The 11,772-nt window shown below is 38.6% G+C and overlaps 1 pseudogene; it reads right to left on the bottom strand.

The window, feature by feature from the left end:
• Positions 1 to 4,993: 4,993 nt before the first annotated feature.
• Positions 4,994 to 6,631, bottom strand: LOC148567258 (uncharacterized; annotated as a pseudogene).
• Between the last annotated feature and the right edge of the window lie 5,141 nt (positions 6,632 to 11,772).

The following is an 11,772-nucleotide window of genomic DNA, read 5'->3' as shown; positions in this document are numbered from 1 at the left end:
GCAAAATTATTCACAATATTCACAATAACCAATAATAAGGCACATGGTGCACGAAATTGTGATCATCAATGGCGCCAACAACTTGGTACGCACAATTGTAATATAAACTCTTTGTCACAACTCCGCACAACTAACCAGCAAGTGCACTGGGTCGTCCAAGTAATAAACCTTACATGAGTAAGGGTCGATCCCACGGAGACTGTCAGCTTGAAGCAAGCTATGGTCATCTTGTAAATCTCAGTCAGGCACATTCAAATGGTAATGGAGAATTGATAATTAAAAGATGAATAAAATATAAAATAAAGACAGAGATACTTATGTAATTCATTGGTGAGAATTTCAGATAAGCGTATGAAGATGCTTTGTTCTTTCGAACCTCTGTTTTCCTATTGCCTTCTTCCAATCATTCATACTCCTTTCCATGGCAAGCTTATGTTGGGTTTCACCGTTGTCAATGGCTACCTCCCGTCTTCTCAGTGAAAATGGTCCAAATGCGCTGTCACCGCATGACTAATCAGCTGTTGGTTCTCGATCATGTTGGAATATGATCCATTGATCCTTTTGCATCTGTCACTACGCCCAACACTCGTGAGTTTGAAGCTCGTCATAGTCATCCTTTCCCAGATCCTACTCGGAATACCACAGACAAGGTTTAGACTTTTCGGATCTCAGGAATGCTGCCAATTGATTCTAGCCTATACCACGAAGACTCTGATCTCATGGAATGGAAGGCTCGGTTGTCAGGCGAGGCAACCATGCGTCATGAACCAGAAGGCTAAGAGATACGCACTCAAGCTATTGCAAGTAGAACGGATGTGGTTGTCAGGCACGTGTTCATAGGTGAGAATGATGATGAGTGTCACGGATCATCACATTCGTCAGGTTGAAGAACGAGTGTATATCTTAAAGAAGAAATAGGCTTGAGTTGAATAGAAAAACAATAGTACTTTGCATTAATTCATGAGGAATAGCAGAGCTTCACACCTTAATCTATGGTATGTAGAAACTCCACTGTTGAAAATACATAAGAACAAAAGGTCTAGGCATGGCCGAATGGCCAACTTCCTAAAGAGGGTTCAATTATCAAAACATGCTTCAAAGATGATCAAAAGATGAATTGAAAGATTCCAAGATGAAAATACAATAGCAAAAGGTCCTATTTATAGAAAACTAGTAGCCTAGGGTTTACAGAAATGAGTAAATGGTGCAGAAATCCACTTCCGGACCCACTTGGTGTGTGCTTGGGCTGAGCATAGAAGCTTTCACGTGCATAGGCTGTTCCTAGAGTTAAACGCCAGCTTTTGTGCCAGTTTGGGCGTTTAACTCCAGCTTTTATGCCAGTTCTGGCGTTTTGACGCTAGAAATTTTATGCTGACTTGGAACGCCGGTTTGGGCCATCAAATCTCGAGGAAAGTATGAACTATTATATATTTCTGGAAAGCCTAGGATGTCTACTTTTCAACGCAATTGAGATCGCGCCAATTGGCTTTTTGTAGCTCCAGAAAATCTACTTCGAGTGCAGGGAGGTCAGAATCCAACAGCATCTGCAGTCTTTTTTCAGCCTCTGAATCAGATTTTTGCTCAAGTCCCTCAATTTCAGCCAGAAAATACCTGAAATCACAGAAAAACACACAAATTAATAGTAAAGTCCAGAAATGTAATTTTTATTTAAAAACTAATAAAAATATAATAAAAACTAACTGAAATATACTAAAAACATACTAAAAACAATGCCAAAAAGCGTATAAATTATCCGCTCATTACAACACCAAACTTAAATTGTTGCTTGTCCCCAAGCAATTGAAAATAAAATAGGATAAAAAGAAGAGAATATACTATAAATTCCAAAATATCAATGAAACTTAGCTCCAAATTAGATGAGCGGGACTAGTAGCTTTTTGCCTCTGAACAGTTTTGGCATCTCACTTCATCCTTTGAAGTTCAGAATGATTGGCATCTATAGGAACTCAGAATTCAGATAGTGTTATTGACTCTCCTTGTTCAGTATGTTGATTCTTGAACACAGTTACTTTATGAGTCTTGGTCGTGACCCTAAGCATTTTGTTTTCCAGTATTACCACCGGATACATAAATGCCACAGACACATAACTGGGTGAACCTTTTCAGATTGTGACTCAGCTTTGCTAGAGTCCCCAATTAGAGGTGTCCAGAGCTCTTAAGCACACTCTTTTTTTGCTTTGGACCACGACTTTAACCGCTCAGTCTCAAGCTTTTCACTTGACACCTTCACGCCACAAGCACATGGTTAGGGACAGCTTGGTTTAGCCGCTTAGGCCAGGATTTTATTCCTGTAGGCCCTCCTATCCACTGATGCTCAAAGCCTTGGATCCTTTTTATTTTACCCTTGCCTTTTGGTTTAAAGGGCTATTGGCTTTTTCTGCTTGCTTTTTCTTTTTCTTTCTTTTTTCTTTTTTTCGCCAATTTTTTTTCTCTTCTTTTTTTTTTCGCAAGCTTTTCACTGCTTTTTCTTGTTTCAAGAATCATTTTTATGATTTTTCAGATTATCAATAACATTTCTCCTTTTTCATCATTCTTTCAAGAGCCAATAATTTTAACATTCATAAACAAAAAATTCAAAAAATATGCACTATTCAAGCATTCATTCATAAAACAAAAAGTATTGTCACCACATCAAAATAATTAAACTAGTTTCAAGGATAAATTCGAAATCATGTACTTCTTGTTCTTTTGTGATTAAAACATTTTTCTTTTAAGAAAGGTGATGGATTCATAGGACATTCATAACTTTAAGACATAGACACTAAGACACTAATGATTATGTAATAAAGACACAAACATAGATAAACCTAAAGCATAATTTTCGAAAAACAGAAAAATAAAGAACAAGGTAATTAAAGAACGGGTCCACCTTAGTGATGGTGGCTTGTTCTTCCTCTTGAAGATCTTATGGAGTGCTTGAGCTCCTCAATGTCTCTTCCTTGCCTTTGTTGCTCCTCCCTCATGACTCTTTGGTCTTCTCTAATTTCATGGAGGAGGATAGAATGCTCTTGGTGCTCCACCCTTAGTTGTCCCATATTGGAACTAAATTCTTCTAGGGAGGTGTTAATTTGCTCCCAATAATTTTGTGGAGGAAAGTGCATCCCTTGAGGCATCTCAAGGATTTTATGATGAGGAATTTCCTCATGCTCTTGCCCATGAGTGGGATCTCTTGTTTGCTCTATCCTTTTCTTAGTGATGGGCTTGTCCTCATCAATGAGGATGTCTTCCTCTATGTCAATTTCAGCTGAATTGCAGAGGTGACAAATGAGATGAGGGAAGGCTAACCTTGCCAAAGTAGAAGACTTGTCCGCCACCTTGTAGAGTTCTAGGGATATAACCTCATGAACTTCTACTTCCTCTCTAATCATGATGCTATGGATCATGATGGCCTGGTCTATAGTAACTTCAGACCGGTTGCTAGTGGGAATGATTGAGCGTTGGATAAACTCCAACCATCCCCTAGCAACAGGCTTGAGGTCATGCCTTCTTAGTTGAATCGGCTTCCCTCTTGAATCTCTCTTCCATTGAGCGCCCTCTTCACAAATGTTTATGAGGACTTGGTCCAACATTTGATCAAAGTTGACCCTTCTAGTGTAGGGATGTGCATCTCCTTGCATCATGGGCAAGTTGAATGCCAACCTTACATTTTTCTGACTGAAATCTAAGCATTTCTCCCAACCATTGTAAGCCAATTCTTAGGGTCCGGGTTCACACTTTGATCATGATTCTTGGTGATCCATGCATTGGCATAGAACTCTTGAACCATTAAGATCCTGACTTGTTGAATGGGGTTGGTGAGAATTTCCCAACCTCTTCTTCGAATCTCATGTCGGATCTCTGGATATTCACCCTTTTTGAGCTTGAAAGGGACCTCGGGGATCACCTTTTTCTTGGCCACAACTTCATAGAAGTGGTCTTGATGTACCCTTGAGATGAATCTCTCCATCTTCCATGACTCGGAGGTGGAAGCTTTTGTCTTCCCTTTTCTCTTTCTAGAGGTTTCTCCGGCCTTTGGTGCCATAAATGGTTATGGAAAAACAAAAAGCAATGCTTTTACCACACCAAACTTAGAAGGTTTGCTCGCCCTCGAGCAAAAGAAGAAAGAAAAGAGTAGAAGAAGAAAATGGAGGAGATGGAGGGGATTTTGTGGTTCGGTCAAGGGGGAAAAGTAGTGTGTATGATGTGTGAAAATGAAGGAGTAAAGATGGGTTTATATAGGAGTGGAGAGAGGGGTAGAGTTCGGCCATGTATGGGTGGGTTTGGGAGGGAAAGTGGTTTGAATTTGAATGGTGAGGTAGGTGGGGTTTTATGATGGATGGATGTGGATTGGTGAAGAGATTATGGAGAAGAGGGTAAGATTTGATAGGTGAGAGGTATTTGGGGAAGAGGTATTGAGGTGATTGGTGGAGGATATTTGGGGAAGGTTGTTATGGAGTGGTGTGAAGAAGAGAGAGATAGATGAAGTAGGTGGGGATCCTGTGGTGTCTACAGATCCTGAGGTGTCAAGGATTTCTCATCCCTGCACCATGTGGTGTGTAAACGCCCCCTTGATTGCCAATCCTGGCGTTAAACGCCAGGTTGCTGCCCATTTCTGGCGTTTAACGCCAGCTTTTCTCCCCTTTCTGGCATTTAACGCCAGCTCTGTGCCCATTTCTGGCATTAAACACCAGCTCTGTGCCCCCTTTCTGGCGTTAAACGCCCAGAATGGTGCCAGACTGGGTGTTTAACGCCCATTCTGCTACCCTTACTAGCGTTTAAACGCCAGTAAGCTTCTCCTCCAGCGTGTGCTGTTTTTAATACTGTTTTTTATTCTGTTTTTGCTTTTTCAGTTATTTTTGTGACTTCACATGATTATCATCCTACAGAAAACATAAAATAACAATGGAAAATAAATATATATGATTAAATTGGGTTACCTCCCAACAAATGCTTCTTTAATGTCAATAGCTTGACAGTGGGCTCTCATGGAGCCTCACAGATACTCAGAGCATGATGATGGCCTCCCAACACCAAACTTAGAGTTTGAATGTGGGGGCTCTATTTGACTCTGCACTGAAAGAAGCTTTTCATGCTTCCTCTCCATTGTTACAGAGGGAGATCCTTGAGCTTTAAACACAAGGGAGTCCTCATTCACTTGAAGGACCAATTCTCCTCTGTCGACATCAATCACAGCTTTTGCTGTGGCTAGGAAGGGTCTGCCAAGGATGATGGATTCATCCATACACTTTCCAGTGTCTAGGATTATGAAATCAGCAGGGATGTAGTGGCCTTCAACCCTTACCAAAACATTCTCTACAAGTCCATAAGCCTGTTTCCTTGAATTGTCTGCCATCTCTAGTGAGATTCTTACAGCTTGTACCTCAAGGATCCCTAGCTTCTCCATTACAGAGAGAGGCATGAGGGTTATGCTTGACCCTAGGTCACACAGAGCCTTCTCAAAGGTCATGGTGCCTATGGTACAAGGTATTGAGAACTTTCCAGGATCCTGTCTATTCTGAGGTAATATCTGCCTAGCCAAGTCATCCAGCTCTTTGGTAAGCAAGGAAGGTTCATCCTCCCAAGTCTCATTACCAAATAACTTGGCATTTAGCTTCATGATTGCTCCAAGGTACTTAGCAACTTGCTCTTCAGTAACATCTTCATCCTCTTCAGAGGAAGAATACTCATCAGAGCTCATGAATGGCAGAAGAAAATTCAATGGAATCTTTATGGTCTCAGTGTGAGCCTTAGATTCCCATGGTTCCTCATTAGGGAACTCCTTGGAGGCCAGTGGACGTCCATTGAGGTCTTCCTCAGTGGAAATCACTGCCTCTTCCTCCTCTCCAAGTTCGGCCGTGTGGGTAATATTGATGGCCTTGCACTCTCTTTTTGGATTCTCTTCTGTATTGCTTGGGAGAGTACTAGGAGGGAGTTCAGTAACTTTCTTACTCAGCTGACCCACCTGTGCCTCCAAATTTCTAATGGAGAATCTTATTTCAGTCATGAAATTTTGAGTGGTTTTAATTAGATCAGAGACTATGGTTGCCAAGTCAGATTGGCTCTGCTTAGAATTCTCTGTCTGTTGCTGAGAAGATGATGGAAAAGGCTTGCTATTTCTAAACCTATTTCTTCCACCATTACTGTTGTTGAAGCCTTGTTGGGGCCTCTGTTGGTCCTTCCATGAGAGATTTGGATGATTTCTCCATGAAGGATTATAAGTGTTTCCATAGGGTTCTCCCATGTAATTTACCTCTTCCATTGCCGGATTCTCAGGATCATAAGCTTCTTCTTCAGATGAAGCTTCTTTGGTACTGCCTGTTGTTGCTTGCATTCCAGACAGACTTTAAGAAATCATATTGACTTGCTGAGTCAATATTTTGTTTTGAGCCAATATGGCATTCAGAGTGTCAATCTCAAGAACTCATTTCTTCTGATTCATCCCATTATTCACAGGATTCCTTTCAGAAGTGTACATGAATTGGTTATTTGCAACCATTTCAATGAGTTCCTGAGCTTCTGCAGGCGTCTTCTTCAGATGAAGAGATCCTCCAGCAGAGTTGTCCAATGACATCTTGGACAGTTCAGACAGACCATCATAGAAGATACCTATGATGCTCCACTCTGAAAGCATGTCAGAAGGACACCTTCTGATCAATTGCTTGTATCTTTCCCAAGATTTATAGAGTGATTCACCTTCCTTCTGTCTGAAGGTTTTGACTTCCACTCTAAGTTTACTCAATTTTTGAGGTGGAAAGAACTTTGCCAAGAAGGCATTGACTAGCTTTTCCCAAGAGTTCAGGCATTCCTTAGGTTGTGAGTCTAACCATGTCCTAGCCCTGTCTCTTACAGCAAAAGGAAAAAGCATAAGTCTATAGACCTCAGGATTAACCCCATTGGTCTTGACAGTGTCACAGATTTGCAAGAATTTAGCTAAGAACTGATGAGGATCTTCCAATGAAAGTCCATGAAACTTGCAATTCTGTTGCATTAGAGAAACTAATTGAGGCTTAAGCTCAAAGTTGTTTGCTCCAATGGCAGGGATAGAGATGCTTCTCCCATAGAAGTCGGGAGTAGGTGCAGTAAAGTTACCAAGCACCTTCCTTGCATTGTTGGCATTGTTGTTATTTTCGGCTGCCATGGCTTCTTCTTGTTTGAAAAGCTCTGTTAAGTCCTCTACAGAGAGTTGTACTTTAGCTTCTCTTAGCTTTCTCTTCAAGGTCCTTTCAGGTTCAGGATCAGCCTCAACAAGAATGTCTTTGTCCTTACTCCTGCTCATATGAAAGAGAAGAGAACAAGAAAGTATGGAATCCTCTATGTCACAGTATAGAGATTCCTTGAGGTGTCAGAGGAAAAGATGAATAGAAGGAGGTAGAGAGGAGAGAATTCGAACTTATCAAGAGAGAGTCTGAATTGCTGATAGTGGAGGATTGTTAGTCCTTAAATAGAAGGATGTGAGAAGAGGGGAAGAATTTTCGAAAACAATTAAAAAGATTTTGAAATAATTAAAAGAAATTTTGAAAAATTGGTTGATGATTTTCGAAAATTGAAATTGAGGTAATAGTTAATTGATTTTGAAAAAGATTTTTGAATTTAGAAATTAAAAAAGATATGTTTGAAAATTATTTTGAAAAAGATGTGATTGAGAAGATATGATTGAGAATCAAACTAAAAAAGAAAGTTTTAAAATTAAAGTTGATTACTTGACTAACAAGAAATTAAAAGATATGATTCTAGAATTTAAAATTTGATCCTTTCTTAATAGGCAAGTAACAATTTGAAAATTTTGAATTAAATCATTAATTGTAGCAAGGATTTTCGAAAATAGTAAAAAAAATAGAAAATGGAAAGAAATTGATTTTGGAAAGATATGATTGAAAAGATGTGATTTGAAAAAGATTTGATTTTGAAAAATTATGAAAATTTGAAAAAGATTTGAATTAAAAACAAAATCTTACCTCTTGTGCCATCCTGGCGTTAAACGCCCAGAATGGTATCCATTCTGGCGTTTAACGCCCAAAATACTACCTTTTTGGGCGTTTAACGCCCAACGTACCTGGTTGGCGTTTAAACACTAGTTTTCCTTCTTCACTGGGCGTTTTGAACGCCTATTTTTTTCTGTGTAATTCTTCTGCTGCATGTTCTGAATCTTCAATTCTCTGTATTATTGACTTGAGAAGACATAATTTTGAAAATTTTTTTTTTGAGTTTTTTTTTAATGATGAGAAACAACAAAATGAAACGAATCATGAAAAACTAAGATCAAATAAACAAAGCATGCAAGACACCAAACTTAGAAATTTTCATATTAGAAATACCAACAGATTGAGAATGCATATGAGAAACAACTAAACACACAAAACAAGAGAATTTAAAGATCAGAGCAAGGAAATCATCAAGAACATCTTGAAGATTAATGAAGAACATAATGCATGTAATTTTCGAAAATTAGAAGAATGCAATTGACACCAAACTTAAAATTAGACACTAGACTCAAACAAGAAACATAAAATATTTTTTATTTTAAGATTTTATAAAAAAAATTTTGTGATTTTTCAAAAATTATATGGAAAAGAAAATAAAGAGATTCAAAATTTTTAATAAGAATTTCAGGAATCATGCAATGTTAGTCTAAAACTCCGGTCCATGAATTAGACATGGCTTACTAGCCAGCCAAGCTTTCAGTGAAAGCTTCAGTCCATAACACTAGACATGGCCAATGGCCAGCCAAGCTTTAGCAAATCATTACGTTCAATAGTAAGATTGATAGAAATCAACAAGCCCTTGTGATGATAAGTTGAAACCTCGGTCCAAAAGATTAGACATGGCTTCACAGCCAGCCAGACTTCAATAAATCATCATAAAACTCTAGAATTCATTCTTAAAAACTCTGAAGAACAAAATAGAAATACATATTTTTTTGAAATTTTTCGAAAAATAAAAAGTAAAAAGCTTTAACATAAAATTAAATTACCTAATCTGAGCAACAAGATGAACAGTCAGTTGTCCAAACTCGAACAATCCCCGGCAACGGCGCCAAAAACTTGGTGCACAAAATTTTGATCATCAATGGTGCCAACAACTTGGTACGCACAATTATAATCTCAACTCTTTGTCACAACTCCGCACAACTAACCAGCAAGTGCACTAGGTCGTCCAAGTAATAAACCTTACGTGAGTAAGGGTCGATCCCACGGAGACTGTCGGCTTGAAGCAAGCTATGGTCATCTTGTAAATCTCAGTCAGGCAGATTCAAATGGTTATGGAGAATTGATAATTAAAAGATTAATAAAATATAAAATAAAGATAGAGATACTTATGTAATTCATTGGTGAGAATTTCAGATAAGCGTATGAAGATGCTTTATTCCTTCTGAACCTCTATTTTCCTATTGCCTTCTTCCAATCATTCATACTCCTTTCCATGGCAAGCTTATGTTGGGTTTCACCGTTGTCAATGGCTACCTCCCGTCCTCTCAGTGAAAATGGTCCAAATGCGCTGTCACCGCATGGCTAATCAGCTGTTGGTTCTCGATCATGTTGGAATAGGATCCATTGATCCTTTTACGTCTGTCACTACGCCCAACACTCGCGAGTTTGAAGCTCGTCACAGTCATCCCTTCCCAGATCCTACTTGGAATACCACAGACAAGGTTTAGACTTTTCGGATCTCAGGAATGCTGCCAATTGATTCTAGCCTATACCACGAAGACTCTGATCTCATGGAATGGAAGGCTCGGTTGTCAGGCGAGGCAACCATGCGTCATGAACCAGAAGGCTAAGAGATATGCACTCAAGCTATTACAAGTAGAACGGAAGTGGTTGTCAGGCACGCGTTCATAGGTGAGAATGATGATGAGTGTCACGGATCATCACATTCGTCGGGTTGAAGAACGAGTGTATATCTTAGAGAAGAAATAGGCTTTAGTTGAATAGAAAAACAATAGTACTTTGCATTAATTCATGAGGAACATCAGAGCTCCACACCTTAATCTATGGTGTGTAGAAACTCAACCGTTGAAAATACATAAGAACAAAAGGAATAGGCATGGCCGAATGGCCAGCCTCGCAAAGAGGGTTCAATCATCAAAACATGATTCAAAGATGATCAAAAGATGAATTGAAAGATTCCAAGATGAAAATACAATAGCAAAAGGTCCTATTTATAGAAAACTAGTAGCCTATGGTTTACAGAAATGAGTAAATAATATAGAAATCCACTTCTGGGCCCACTTGGTGTGTGCTTGGGTTGAGCATAGAAGCTTTCACGTGCATAGGCTGTTCCTGGAGTTAAACGCCAGCTTTTGTGCCAGTTTGGGCGTTTAACTCCAGCTTTTATGCCAGTTCTAGCGTTTTGACGCCATAAATTTTATGCTGACTTGGAATGCTGGTTTGGGCCATCAAATCTCGGGCAAAGTATGGACTATTATATATTACTGGAAAGCCCAGGATGTCTATTTTTCAACGCAATTGAGAGCGCGCTAATTGGGCTTCTGTAGCTCCAAAAATCCACTTCCAGTTTAGGGAGGTCAGAATCCAACAGCATCTGCAGTCCTTTTTCAGCTTCTGAATCAGATTTTTGCTCAGGTCCCTCAATTTCAGCCAGAAAATACCTAAAATCACAGAAAAACACACAAACTCATAGTAAAGTCCAGAAATATAATTTTTATTTAAAAACTAATAAAAATATAATAAAAACTAACTAAAATATACTAAAAACATACTAAAAACAATGCCAAAAAGCGTATAAATTATCCGCTCATCAGCACACGTTTGCAATTCCCCGGTAACGGCACCATTTTGACGAATGGATTTTTGCTAGTAAATAATTTCACAAAAGTAATCATGTTGTAAGTATGGTTTCTAAACCAGCAAAGAATCCTTTCGTACAAAAATTTGTTTGTCACTAAAGCAAACCTAATAAAAATAATAACCGAAGTATTTAAACCTCGGGTCTTCTCTCAAGGAATTACAGGGAGGTATATTTATTATTGGTTATGGAAGGTTATCTTTTTGGGGTTTTTGAATAAGGAACAAGAAAAATAAATTGCAAGAAAGTAAATTAATAATTAGAAAAACTCTTGGCAAGGTATGAGAACTGGACATCCTATCCTAGTTATCCTTATCAATTGTGATGAGAATTGTTCATTGCTCCCACTTAGTTACCCTTACTAAATAAAGAAAAGTCAAGTGGACTAATCAATTTGATTCCTCAAGTCCTAGTCAACTCCTAAGGAAAGACTAGCTTTAGATGGATCCAAATCAACCAGCAACTTCCAATTATCAATCAACAAAGGAGTTTGATAACTCAAGCGTCTCCAATACTCAACCAAAGCTAAGAATGTAAAAAGCTAAATTAAAATCATAAATATGAAATACCTCAAATTGCATTAAATAAAGAAATCAAATCTAACATAGAGTTCATAAACCAAATTGGGAAAATAAATAAACTAGAATGCTAGAATAAATAAAAGTAGAAGAGAAATTAAATTAAAGGAACATTGAACCTGGACTTGAGAAGAAATAAACCTAAAACTAAGAGAAATCCTAAAACCTAGAGAGAGGAGAGAGCCTCTCTCTCTAGAAAACTACATCTAAAACCTAAAACTACGTGAATGAATGTTGTATGAGTTGTGTGTTGAGTCTCTGCTTGTTCCCTAGCTTTAGTCTGCATTTCTAGGCCAAAAACTGGGTTCAGACTCAGCCCAAAATCGCCCCCAGCATTTTCTGTGATTTCTACAGGTAGCGCATGTCACGCGTACGCGTCAATCACACG

This window comes from Arachis ipaensis, chromosome B4, assembly GCF_059453495.1.
Source record: "Arachis ipaensis isolate K30076 ecotype BB chromosome B4, ASM5945349v1, whole genome shotgun sequence".
Lineage (NCBI taxonomy): Eukaryota > Viridiplantae > Streptophyta > Magnoliopsida > Fabales > Fabaceae > Arachis > Arachis ipaensis.
Note: the sequence above shows the minus strand (reverse complement) of the source record. Positions and strands in the feature narration are given on the sequence as shown.